The following is a 14,208-nucleotide window of genomic DNA, read 5'->3' on the forward strand; positions in this document are numbered from 1 at the left end:
GCTTTTCCAAAAAATCACAAACAATAGAAAAAGGATGCAGAAAATTAAGGAAGCCAAAAACTGAACTTTCTAAGCTTTAACACGTCCTTTTTGGAATTATTCTTTCAGTTCCTGTGGATACAATGAATAAAAAAGCCTAATAGAGGCTGCTTTTTTACCTTTTCTTTCTTTTCTGTCTCTCTCCTTTTTTTTCTTATATATATACAGAAAGAAATCACATTGGTTCAAAATCAATACTTCTCACTGCTGGATTCAAATGACTGATTTCTTGTAGTGAACTGTACATACTTAATCATGAGTCCAAATGTCTTGCTGCCAAAAACATACACAAGATGGGCACTGTGCAACTTGACAGGAGTTGCATTTTAGGATTTGCAAATAACTGTACACTTAAGAGAGAAGGTGTCCTCTTGCAATTATTCTTCCTGATTACAAAAACCACTGTCTACCAGGTAGAGAACAGAATCTTTCTTCTATGTGCTGACATGTTATTTCCATAAACTATTCATTGCTTGCTTGCTATTATCTTCACATGAGTTTAGGATTCAGTGGAGTCAGAGCAGAGTGACACTTTAATCTGTTGTATTTTTTTTAGTCTATGTCCTGTTAACTGGGTTAGAAAACAAGCATGTACTCCTTTTTTAAATGTGTGACAGTGAACACCCAGTATCATAGTCTCAAATTACTTCCTTTTAACTCATGACATGCTCATTAATGTTTTAGTGTATGCATCCCATGACATTACTGGAAATATGTTTCATTGAGTATGGCATCTCATCTTTTTTAAATAGATTGGTTTGGAGGTGGTATTTTTTCCCCCAAATTTATTGAATTAATAAAAAAACTGAGATAACATTTTAATGTTCTAATTGAGTTCTCTGAACACTCAATTATATTTTAAAAAGTTGCAACCTGGTAAGGTTATTTCCTATTAAATTCTCTAGCCATTTCTGTTATCTGTGAAGTAATTCTTACCATGTTGTTAAGGAAGGCATAGATGATGTGTGGTCTTCAGCTAGTATATACACAGGTGTGCCCTTGTTACTGTCAAAGAATGGTGTTAGTTTATGGTAACTACAGGGGTGCCCTAGTGTCATACAAAATACTTTGCACTAAACTGCTGCTGCCTCTGTAGAAGTACAGGAATGTACAAATACAAGGAAAAAGATTGTATTTCATAGCATTGGAAAAGATGTTACATGAACCACACAACAGCACTGGTGCACACTGCATTGCATGTAGTATGGAATAAAGTAAAGCAACCAAAATACTCAGACAAGTATTGACAACTAGCTGTGTAAACTGAGTATTCCCTCTGTGCACTGTAAGTAACAAAGTTATCACATATTGTTTCCTGGCAGAAATTTGTGTTTCATACCATACACATAATGTCACCTGCTGAACTGCTTATTGTTTTTCCTGGATAGCTGTGGGGGGATGGGGAACTGGAGATCTTTAACATGGGGTTTTCTTCTCTCAGATATGTAATAGGATGTGTATACATGTATTTACATATACATGCATACCTAATACCTAAGCAACTGAAATATACCCGTCACTGTTGCAGGGGTCCAACATTTGTTGTTAAAAGCAAACCGTAAATCAAACAATTTTGTCTTTTTGGATGATGCTATTTGCAGCATAGCATCCTGCATATTTTTAGCCACAAAATACCCACAGAAGTAGTTGACCAAGAAGGTTTCTTTTCTCCCTGGCATTTTTGACAATGTGAATGCAGTTCTGAATGACTTGTTTTTCATGGCTGTGGATAAAATGCTGTAAGCAAAAGGGAATGTGAAAGGCAGAAGCTAAAATAAAACATCCGAAACAGTGGAAATCTCGACTCCGTTATTAGCAGTCTGCTCATACCCTTGAACATAATTACGCCACTGAAAAATATTTGATGTGGTTCATTGGTCACTAGATAATTACTAAGAAAGATTAGTGGCAAAAAAAAAGTTGTTTTGTTTTTTTCCCCCCTTCCCAATATTCTTATCTGTTTATGGATTGTGCTTATGCTTCCAGGTGCTTCACACTTATAAGAGCTGAGAGGGGTTGTTGTATTAAGATGTCACATGGTGCATTTGCTAGACCAATACAGCAGTGGCAAAATGTTGGTTGGAAGTATGCATGGGTAATGCACTGTATTGCCTTCCAGCAAAGCAGAATGCCAAGCATCCTTCATTACCTATTTAGTCTTTGGCACTTTGCTGTAGTGGGGACCTCGGGACTGGAAAACAGTGTGGTCTTTGTGACAGGAACCCTCAGACAGTGAAATGATTTCTTTTGACCTGCTCTCTTTCCAGTGTACATCTACTGTAGCCTTTTTCTGTGTTTCTCGAACCTTTTTGCTGGATTTTTTTTTCCAGAAAATAAGTAGTACTTCTCCATCCTAAGCCAAATACCTTTGAAGAGAGAGTCAAAATTACTCTCTGATCTAGCATTATGCAATCTAAATGCATAGTTAGGCCATTAAAGACCTACAGCTAAGGAGACGGTCTTGTTATTCTCTTTTCATGAGATCTAAGGTCAGCTCACTCAGGGGATTATCTCTGATGCACACACAAGAGCCCAGGTTTTGTAGTACTCTACATCCTATAGCATAGTCCTCTAAATAATGGCATCTATTAGCATTTTGATCTGACCCTAGGGGCTCCCTACTGCTATTTCCTTGTACCTGTCTCCAGACACTGTGACATTTCGTGCCATCACACATCCTCCAACTGCACTGCCTTCTGCACATCATCTCAGCCCATACTCGTGTCTCCAGAAGCTTTTGCCTTTGAGGTTTCATTTTGCTGCACCTAGCACAATGCTTTAATCTTTTACTTGGTTCTCACATGTGTCACCCTAGGAACCTGACCATCAAATGCCCATTTTGCTCCTACTGCATGCTCCGAGCTCCACTTCCCTCCTCTTCCACCCCATGTCTGCAGGCAGGTGTGAAAGCCCTGGCTCTAACCCAGGTGCCCAGCAAGCAACAGCTCAATTGGGGTGTTGCCAGCCTGGGGGCACTTGCTTTAGTGAAGGGAGCACACAATTTAGAACAACTTAGGAGTGAAAGTTGCTGTGCATCACTGTTGTAACCACCCCAGTGCAGGCTTCTGCACTTTGTGGTAAGTACTAGGTAGCTAGTACATGTCACTTTGACACTTAAAATGGGTAGGAGTAAGTGATAAGATAGTTGACAAGATGCATCTGAGGATCCAGGGCATAGTTCATTACTAGTGGTAGCCTGTTCAGGCTGCATTGCACAACCAGTGTCTCAAACAGCCAAGTCTGCAGGGGGCAGGAGGCATGCTGAACTGTACTGGTCATCCGCTACAGGAGAAAGCACTATATGAGCAGTGCCTGAACTGGTACCAGTCTGCTGGGCCACTGCTCCTAACTCTTGTCATTGGCCTGGTAGATGACTTTGGCTAAATCTCTTAATCTGTATAGCTTTGCTTTCACTGTATGTAAAGTCTGGGTAATGCTATCAGATTGCTTTGAAAGCACTCTAAGATCTAGTCATAAGCAGATGATTTAAGAGTTAGGTCTTACTACTACATCATTAGTTTGCTTTCCTATCAGCTGTTACATCTAACTTGGGGGCTCACTTTGTTCTCTGCTACTTAGAAGTTAGTTGCTTTACTGGTGTCTTGCATTTGTGTGGCTATAACTTTGGATGTCAGTGGATATCCAATATCTGAATTTAAATACATGCTTACTGATCTTACTTTTTGGAATAAACTTTCTTCAATTATTTGTTGCCTGCCTAAGGAAATTTTAAAAGTTACTAATTTTCACTGTGAAATAGAGGAAGGGAATACAGAAATATTATGGCTTTCAGTGGCTTCTTAAATTTGAAAATATGCCTGCATCAGTGCTTTTCTGAACTCTGTCATGCAAGGTGATGAAAAATCTTGTTCTGATGGTTTCAAATGAACTGTTCACATATTTAAGTGATAATGAGATAAATATGTGCTTTGTTGGATTAGCTTCTGCTGGACAAAGCCTATTAAAAATTAGATCTTTTGCTACACTGAGATGAAATTCATTTCGTACTGAAGATAATGACTAAAGTCACTGGGGGCTATACTTAAACACTTGCAAAATGATACATTCAACTTATATCTATCCAACCTTTTGTAATATAGATGATATCAGGGTATTTTGGGGGAAGAGGAGGAGGAAGAGATTTTTTTCTTTTTTTGGAAGGACTTTAATTGTCCACAATTACCAAAGAACATGCCTAGAAACTTTTGTTTTTCCATTAGCTCACGTGAATCTGGACCCCTACCTGATAAGCCAAATTTTAGCCTAAAACTAATTTTTACATCTCATGAAAAAATAGAGGTCTGTAGCACAACTGCTGACACATCCTTAACTATAGCATTGCTTCTCAGTGCTGCTATAATACAGTACATATTTCTTTGTGAAAGAACTGAAAGCTGCAATAATAAAGCTTAACTTTATGGTATCGAAATTTGCTGTGTTTGTACCTCCAGGGAGAAAAACAATTAGAGAAAGACAATCTACCTAAATAGGCTGGGAAACTGAATTGCTCTGTCTATGCTTCATTACCCTCCCTCTTTCTCATCTTACACTTTCCACAAATAGCATGATTATGTTTACCTGACATGTTCATGCTTCCCTGCTGAGCAGGCTGAGGAAGCCTTGCAGCTGAGATCAGCAGTGCTTTCTATGGAGAATGGCTTACATTTTTTTTTCTTTTTTTTTTTCTTTTTTGGGGCCCAATTCTGAAGCCATTTCAGTGAGGAGCTTCAGAGTGTCCACGGGCTCAAGTAGGGAGAAAAATACATGAAATGCTAATGGGCTTTTTAAAAAAATGACCCTTGGCAATGACAAGTACTAGCTTGGCTGACATCGTAGAATAGTTAGGGTTGGAAAGGACTTTAAGATCATCTATTTCAAACCCCCTGCCATGAGCAGAGACACCTCACACCAAGCTATGTCATCCAAGGCTCTGTTCAGCCTGGCCTTGAATACCATCAGGGATGGAGCATTTACCACATCCTTGGGCAACCCATTCCAGTGCCTCACCACCCTTACAGTAAAGTACTTCTTCCTTATATCCAATCTAAACTTCCCTTGTTTAAGTTTGTACACGTTACCCCTTGTCCTATCACTACAGTCCCTGATGAAGAGTCCTTCTCCAGCATCCTTGTAGGCCCCCTTCAGATACTGGAAGGCTGCTGTGGGGGTATAAATACAGTATCTAGGGACTGGAAACATGTATCTGTCATCTTCTTTCCAAATCAGTTATATATTGTACTGGGGAAACAGGCATATTTTCTTTCTGAAACCATTCTTTAATGAAGCAAAACCAAAGTCACAGCAGTTTCTGGTTCAAAGGCTTAAAAAAAAATAAAATTCAGTAGTGTACACTACTGAAGTTAGCTGTTATGGGGTAGTGGTTTGTTCTGTCTTATGTTATTGTGCTGATACATCATTAGTTACTTGAATAGGAAGGCGTGATTTGAGATACTAAACACAAACTCGGTGATCTTCATAACTGGTAGAAAGCCTGACAGATTTTTCTGGAATGTGCCTCTGAATACTGAAGCAGTAGTCTCTTAGAGTGGCACTGAAATAAAATGCCCTTTTATGGATAAAAGCAGTATTATAAAGGAAAAAGATCTAGAATAAAACATGCAGTGAAAGTTACCAAATCATACCCGAATTTATGATTCGGGAAAACTGAATCGTAAATCCAGACCAGCAAAAAGACTTGTGAAATATACAGGCTGCCCTTACAAGGAACATGTATTTTATTTTTTGGAATTCTCAGTTAATGGAGATGAATTCAGCACTTCCTTGTCCTGAGTTGCCAAGTTATAAATCTGAATAATTAAACTACAGATAATTGGACACAATCCCTCAAATTAGAAACCAATATTACATGTGAGAATTAATGACGTTTCATTATATGTTACTGTCTACATTAATAAGCTATGACTGTATTAGTCTTAGTGACAGTATTACAAGGCTCTTTTTCTTGTAGCCCCTGGGATCTTGCTCTAAATCTAGTTTTAATCTAATGCTCTAAGAGCTGCAGAATAGCTGAACTTGAATTCATCTGAATGTTAGTTTGAAGTGTTCAGCAGTACACAGTACTCAGTTAAATCATCATGAAATTTGTAGATGTCTGTGTATCTACATATGAACTCAGAGTCTACATAATATAGGCTTGATATGAGTCGCATAAACCCTGCTAATTTAGCTTCCTAACATTTGGAAAGTCATTGGTTGCTTTTCTTTCTTTACGTCTTAAAATGAACACGAGCTGAGCCTGCTCTTCAGGTGCCAAAAGCTTCTCCTGGTCCCAGAGTCCTAAATAACTGTAATTTAAGCTTTGTTCCACATTTTACAAAATGTCATCAAACAGAGATCATGGAGTTAATAGTCACCCCGGTTTTCTTGCCCTTTCACTTATTTTTTTTTCTCTTGCTTGTTACAGTTTTTGCTTGTTACAGTTAAAGGCACTTCACTAATATACTGACTAGGAAGCTCTCCTGAACTTTCCTTAAAACATGTTAAATTGAAATCTGCGGGGTTTTTTCAAATGAGCTGCATTGTCATGGATCATTCACATTATTGAAAAACCTAAGCCAGGCTAGTTCAGCATTATTAGCCTGATATATGCAGGGTTCCATTTCTGACCACCTGCTTCTTCATCTCAAAGCTAAAACCTCCTGCAAAGTTACAGTAAGTTGCTGATATTACTGGCAAACAAACCTGGATCTGTTAGCATTCCTGCATTAATCATTTTGGGTTTCACATTATTATTTGAGAAGTGTGCATAGACAGGCAGATACCTTACAAATTCACACCTCAAAGGACCCTGGAATTCATGTTCATGATTTGTTTTAGGATAAATACTGCAGGACATAGGTAGAAACCATTGGTCATCTTTGACCTCAGACAATAATAGTGACAGCATGGTTCCCACCCCTGCAAACTCATAACATAAGGAAAGAAGTCTGAACAGACCTGCAAATATCAGTGAGATAGTTACGATTCATTTCATGTGCAATGACCAAAGCTAGGCTATTGACCCCCTGCGTGTGTTACAGCAAGGATGTGAAGGGTAGCTATGGCAATACAATAAACTAATGTCACACAACTTGATCTCATTCAGTACCAATACCTGGATGTATACATATTTTATATTACACTGATCTAGGCTCAGATCCTTCAATCAGTCATTCAAGTAAGGGATTTAACAGAACACAGTATTATTGCATTTTACATTTTAATTTGTATAAATGTGTGACTTGTACAAAGAATGCTTAATACATTTCTATAAGCAATGCAAAGCAATGTTAGGGTCCAGACTGTCAGCTGTGATTTGTATGTCTGCGGCTTCTCTATTCTTAGTGCTGCTATAAACAATAATAGCCAGTTATGTTTTAAAAGGGTTTTCATGCCAGCTAGCATTACCTGGAACACAGTGACTCTTTGGACTTATGCCCTGTCTCCTGTCCACATATTTTACCTCCTAGTGCCAAGAAGGCATTGATAGGAGCCAGCACTGTCATTCACAGATTACCTTAGATCTTGGAAAGAAGCCACTTACAGGATCTTGTTAGCCTTTCCTTGCTTTGCTTCCAGCGCAGTGGAGGTTTGCCAAGTCAGTGTCGTCTTACATTTTTATTTTCTCTGGCGAAGGTTGTTTCAAAAATTATGACATTTCTGTCATGGAATTTCACAGCATTGAACTTGCTGAAGTTTCATATTGTCCAGTGAAAATTTGCGTTTGGAAATGCTCTGAAGTCAAATACAGACTGCAGCAAGTGGAGTTCACTTGTGAGACTTAACAAATGTGGATGTCTTGACTAGGAACAGAGTCATCAGCTGAAGGTCTAGACCTTAAAGTGGGAGAGTGAGCACTGTGCAGAGGTAAGACCTAGCTCTGAAACAACGACCTTTAGAACTATAAACCACCTGGGCATCTTTGTGGGGTGCTTTGCTGACCCAGTTAGTCCTGACAGAAGGCAGCACTGATGTAACTTTGCTGCTTTTAGAAACCAAGCTGACACTTCTGTGTAGTGAAGCTCTCTGCCAAGTGGCTGTATCAGGTCATTCAGAACTAGCTCAAAGTTTTCCACATTACAGAACATTTCAATGTGCTAGGCCTACCTGGAAAGTCCTTCCTGAAGGAATGCGCTAGGTGTGAAACCAGGGATTAGTTAGGTGCACTAAACATTTCCTGGTTTTCTATTGCTATTAAAGAAAAATGAGAGGGTGGGGAAAAAAAAAGAGGCACACCTTGATAACCTTATTGTTTGAGAAATAGCAATAAACAAGTCCATTATTAATACCCTGATCAAAGCCTCTTCTGCACTAAATATATTGGGTCAGAAGTGATGGGTGTGAGCCTGCCTAGTTCCACTGATTAACATAAAAGTGTGGTGATTTACACCTGCGTTGACTCAGCATGCTTGCCCTTGTAAGTAGCCTGTGATAAAATAGACAAATAAATAAAATAAAAGCAAAAAGCCTGTACTGTATCGAGATTGCTTGAATAATTCATTATAGCTGTGGGGATAGAAGTAAATACAAAGAAAATGCTTGCCTTTTGAAATACTAGCTAAAGCAAAGTCTTTATTTTTTTCCAGGCTGGGGTAGATCATATTTTCTTGCTACATGCTCTTCAAGAACTTATGAAAGTGAGCAACTCTTCAGGGTCTCACTTATTTATGTGGTGAAGCTGACATAGTCCTATAGATGTAAACGCTGTTTGCATCTCCTAGCACTGAAACAAATGTGGCTATGTAGCATATAAAACTGCAGTTCATTTATTAAGTCAGAGAACAGCTCTTTGCTATTAAACCCCTGTCCGGTTTCTTAATGATGGCTCGCTGTTGTCAAGTTGCTTGCTTTCTGTAGGGCTGTGATAGAGCTGCACTTCAGCTGTGTCACAGATGTGGCTCTTGCACCTGAATTATGTGGTATTTAGTAGATGGCTGTTAAGCACCATGTAGACTTAATGCTAGAGGGCTACTGTTTATTGAAAAGTAAAATAGAGAGGGGGTTCAAATAAGAAAATTATCAGGCTGTGTTTTTGTGCACCCCATTTTTAGAGACAAGTGGCTCCGCTACATAGAAAACTGATCATCTGTATGGCACTGCCACTTTCAATAGGTGAGAAAAGCCATCTATAAAGAAACCAAAATGTTAATTTATGTCCTTGTAAAATCAATTAAAAAAGATTTATATAACACCACTTCAAGCATTTGAGGTGTGGGGATGGGTATTTTTTGCATTCTTTGCATGCCTAAAATGTTGGTTAGTTTATTTGTGGTGGGGCTTTATGTGGGTTGTCTTGTTTTGGTTTGGTTTTTTTTGGGGGGGAGAGGGGGTGTGGTTTGTTTTTTTTTATTGTTGGTTGGTTTTGGTTTTGTTTGATTGTTTGTTTTTCCCACAAAATATGTATTTTCATTTTGAAATCTACAGTACTTTATATTGTCATTGTAAAGCTCATAAAAAAAATCTCACCCTGACCATGCCAACTGATTGGTTCTAGCATGTGGAGAAAAGAAGGAAGAAAACAAGCTTTTATTGATGAGATTCTCCAATTATTTTTTTAGGCATTTAGAAGATCTCTGCTTACATTTGTGGGTCTCATTAATTACTTCCCCGTTCTGCAGGAGTTAAGTGTAGCCAACATTAGACTGCTCCAGTGTCAGATTGCACCAAAGTCACTAGAAATAAACATACAGTAGGTTTTTTAGTGATACTTAACATGTGGCTTAAAAACCATATGCAGCTTCAATGTCAAGCAAGTGACTTGGAACACTGCTGTTTGACTAGCATCCTTCTTTCTGCCTCACTTTAGGGGGAAGGAATTCAGGTGCTATAAGCACTAACAGATGCATAGATCCTGCCTCACCCTTTCAAGCAGTTACAGAAATGGTGGGATAGAAGAAAACATCCTCTTCCCAGTAAGTGGGAGAGAAGATGCTTTCTGTCAGTGGCATCACACATTACCACAAATTAAGTTCAGGGCAAGATGTTGGGATATCTTTGTATTTGTTTGTGACTGTATTTTCCACCAGCAGTTCTTGTATAGGAATCTGCATTTTAAGAAATAAAAGGCTTAAAATGGAATTATCTGTAAATACTGTTAGCTTTAAAGGTAGTGTGCAAAGCAGTGTAAATGTGACCTTCCTGCAAGTGCAGGCCTTTATTGTGTTACACTTTTCTGTCATACTTATGTGCAAAATAGCAGTGTGCAAAGAAGTCTAAACTGGTATATAATTTCCATATCAAAGCATGAAAAAGAGGATGTGAAAACATAGAGTTTAAGAGCTGCCACATTGGTTTAGGCCAGCATCTTGTATCTGAAAATGGCAGAATTAAATGCCTAGAGAAACAATCTAATAGCACAAGGAGGTAATGGAACTTCCCTTGTTCAGTATTTTAACAAGGGAAGATTTACTGAGCTGTAAACTGCTGCAACTGAGTGGCAGTTACATTTGGAAGAACATCTTTAAAATCCACTAATCTATGTTTCATAACTACTGATTAATTTGCCATCTTGAATTTTTCTCATGGCTTTTTGGCCATCAAAATATTTTGTAGCAATGAAGTCCACAGTTTAATTATGGACTGTATGAGAAAAAGTTGCTTTGAATTTATTTGAATGTCCTCTGCTTTTAGCATTATGAGCAAGCAAAAGACCTCCTCCAACTATCATTTGCAAATCTGCATACTTCTAGCTTAATAGTCATCCTGATTAAAATGTTTTAGACTGTTTTGACTTATTTCAGATGGAGGTGGATGAATACCCATGATCATCTGCATGGTCTTTATTGATCCTTTTCTGAATAAAGACATTAAAATATGCAAATTAAGTAAGGCAGGGGTACCTGCACAGTACACTTGTCTGTACTCCTCCTAGTTTCCAAGGTGAGCAAAAGCCCTGCAGCCAGTGTGCTGAGTTGGGGCTACCTAGGCTGCTGAGCCTAGCTAATATCATCATGCAGCCTTCAGGTTTGGGGTGGGTTGTCATGACTGGGTGGGGGTGTGTACAGAACTGCTCTCACATTTTTGGCTGCCTTCAGTACCCTTTGTTGCTGTAGGCTGAGATTATCCTTCATCAGGTAAGTTGTAAGGGCAAAATGCTGGGAGAGTTTCCTGGGTGGAGGTGGTTTAAAAGCACTGAGATGGAAGTCCTCATGCTTAGGCACTTCAGACAGGACTCTTGAGTCTAACAGGAAACTATTCCAGGCACCTTCTCTGTCTCCTATGGTGGTTTCCTTCTTTATGGTTGTAAAGGCAATACACTTAAATAATCTATGCGAAATTTCAGTTGTGTTTAAATAAAAAAAAAAAAGAATTCCACTAACTTGACTTTGGATGGGATTTATCTGAGGATATTTATTAACTTGTATCATATTCCCATTTAAAAGATCTGCTATAGAACATCACTATGCTACCCAACAAGGTCTCAGTAGCTGTAAGGTATTTTCAATACAAAATGCATGCTACCTGTAAATAATTACAGAAAATGTGCATCTTGTTCTATATCTTCCCTTCTCTCCACCAGTAGTGTTGCTGACAGCATCTATCCTCATTTTTGTTTTTCCACCTTGCTCTCTAGTAGGATTGCACAAAAGCAGCTGGGAAAGAGAGTGAAGTGGCCCCATTTAGGTGGCCCAGTAGCTACTGGAGGAATAAAGGTTTTGCTGTAGAAAGCCTATATTCTTCAGTATAAAGGTGGTTTCATTTTAAAATGGTGTAAAATCCACACCATGGAAACCATTTTCTTCCTGTCAGCTGGCAATGGTATTTTCATCTGGGTAACATACAAAGGAAGTCTTCCAGTCCTCAGAGAAGGAGAGCAAAGGTATAGCAAGATAATAAAGATGAACAGATGTTTCAAGGATAAATGCTGTGAGGAAAGTCTGAGGATGTCTGATCATAAGGAAGCATTCATGGAACAAGAGTTCCTCTGAAGTAGTTGGGCTAGTAGCCTTCTGGCCTGGAGCTGAGCGTAGGTGGTAAAAATGTCTCTTAAATATATGGAGGTGGCAAAATATGGATATAACAAAGGGCAAAAGTGTACTGGAGAGCAGAAGGTTGAACAGCAGGGAAAAAATGGTTGTTCTTGTGAGTCATGATGAGACAGACACAGTGAAGTAATTTTAAGAGAAGTTTCCTTGCTGGGTGTCACGGTTTAAGCTCAGCTACTTAGTCTCCTTCTCACTCCCCCACCTTTCCTCTCCCCCCCTCCCCCTGCTCCCGGAGGGATGGGGAGGAGAATCAAAAGAGTGTAACTCCCACAGGTTGAGATAAGAACAATCCAGCAACTAAGGTATAACACAAATCACTACTGCTATCACCAATAATAATAATGATAAGGGAAATAACAAGGGGAGAGAATATAACCCCTCACCACCTGCCAACCAATACCCAGACAGACCAAGCAGTGATTTAACCCTTCTGGGTAACTGCCCTCCGTTTATATAGTGGGCATGATGTGCTGTGGTATGGAAGACCTCTTTGGCTAGTTTGGGTCAGGTGTCCTGTCTCTACTTTCTCACGGCTTCCCCTCCTTCCTGGAAGAGCATGAGACTCAGAAAGTCCTTGGTCAGTAAACATTACTGAGCAGCAACTAAAAACATCGGTGTTATAAGCCCTGTTCCCAGGCTGAAAGTCAAAACCACAGCACTGCAGCAGCTACTAAGAAGGAGAAAAATGACTGCTACTGCTGAACCCAGGACACTGGGTTTCAGAAACAGCAGAAATGTTTTTTGTAGTGATGCAAGAGGAATGGACAAGAAGGTGGAAGAAACAAATTCCTGGTGGAAGATGTGAAATTGAGTATCAAGTGTTAACAGAAACATTGGGTCACAGTACAGCTACTGGGGGATTCAATTTACTAAGGAAAGAGAAAAATAAAGGTAGAGATCACAGTGTACATTAAGATAGGAATAGATTGTTAGCAATACCACCCATCTGGATCAAAATCACTGGCAGCAGGAAGAAGATGAAGGCATGAGGGAAGTAAATTCTAACAATTTTAGAGACATAAATGATGTAGGTGACAAAGACAAATCAACTGAGCGTAGTGTGACTTTGAGAAGCCCTGATACTTCCTAAAGTCAGGAAAGTCTGTTGCAAATAAAAAGGCTCATGGCAACCTATAGAAAATGTTACATGAAAGCAGAGATCTTACAAAAAGCGTATGGATAAAAAAGAAAGCTGTGGCTTTGTGGATTGGAAGGGCACAGATCTAATAAGACCTGCTCTAGGACTAACTTGTGGATGAAATTAAAACAGGCAGTGAAAGATATTTATGTGGAAAAGAAGGGATAATGACTAAAGGTAAAAATTTGATATTACTTCAAAAGTAAGCAAACTAATTACCTAGGATATTTCTTATGATTAATTACAATGATATGCTACATGATTAGGAATTAAGAAGTTAGGAGTATCAAATCAAAAGCAAAACCGCAGGAGCTACCACCATCCAGTTCATGGGGAGCTTGCATAAAATTCATTCTAGGACTGGGAGAGAAGCTGTATATAAAATCACAAATACCATTCCCTTTCCAGGCTTTCTCTTTGGATTTGGTTCTATGTAATGCTGTACCACTGGGGCTTTCGCTGGAGTTTTCCTTCACCAGCTGATCTCTTATCCTTTAATTGTAAAGGAGCAAAGCCTGTAGGTTATGTAAAATGCCTTTCTTCTTAACACCTTGCAGATTACATCTCGAGAGAATCTACATGAAAAATAACCTTCCTGAAGGTTTCCCTGAAAACGTATCTGATTCTGAATCATCATCTTAACAGTACAGTTTGTGGAATTTAACATAAAGCTTATATGCAGAATGCCTGTTTCAATATAATTTTGTCCTTAGAGATATAATTTCAACTTATATTCAGAGTTCTGCAGCTTTTCTCTGTCCAGTCTCAGCAATATCCTGATCAATTGAAGCAAGCATGACTTATTTAAATCTCTGATGTGTCCTTTCTGCAAGCTCTGTAATGCACTGTGGTTTGCTGCTCTCGGATGACTGCAGTTCTACCCACAGAAAGTATTTCCTTACCAAAAGTATCCCCTTTCTCAGAGTTAACAAGACCACCCTCAGGCCAGTAGAGTAGCAGAAGTACTATTTTATGAGAGCCACACATTTGGGCTGAAATTTATTCCTTCTTGGAAGGCGAACTCTTGTCTTCTGGGCTTGTGTAGCC

Source organism: Melopsittacus undulatus, chromosome 7 (assembly GCF_012275295.1).
Source record: "Melopsittacus undulatus isolate bMelUnd1 chromosome 7, bMelUnd1.mat.Z, whole genome shotgun sequence".
NCBI lineage: Eukaryota > Metazoa > Chordata > Aves > Psittaciformes > Psittaculidae > Melopsittacus > Melopsittacus undulatus.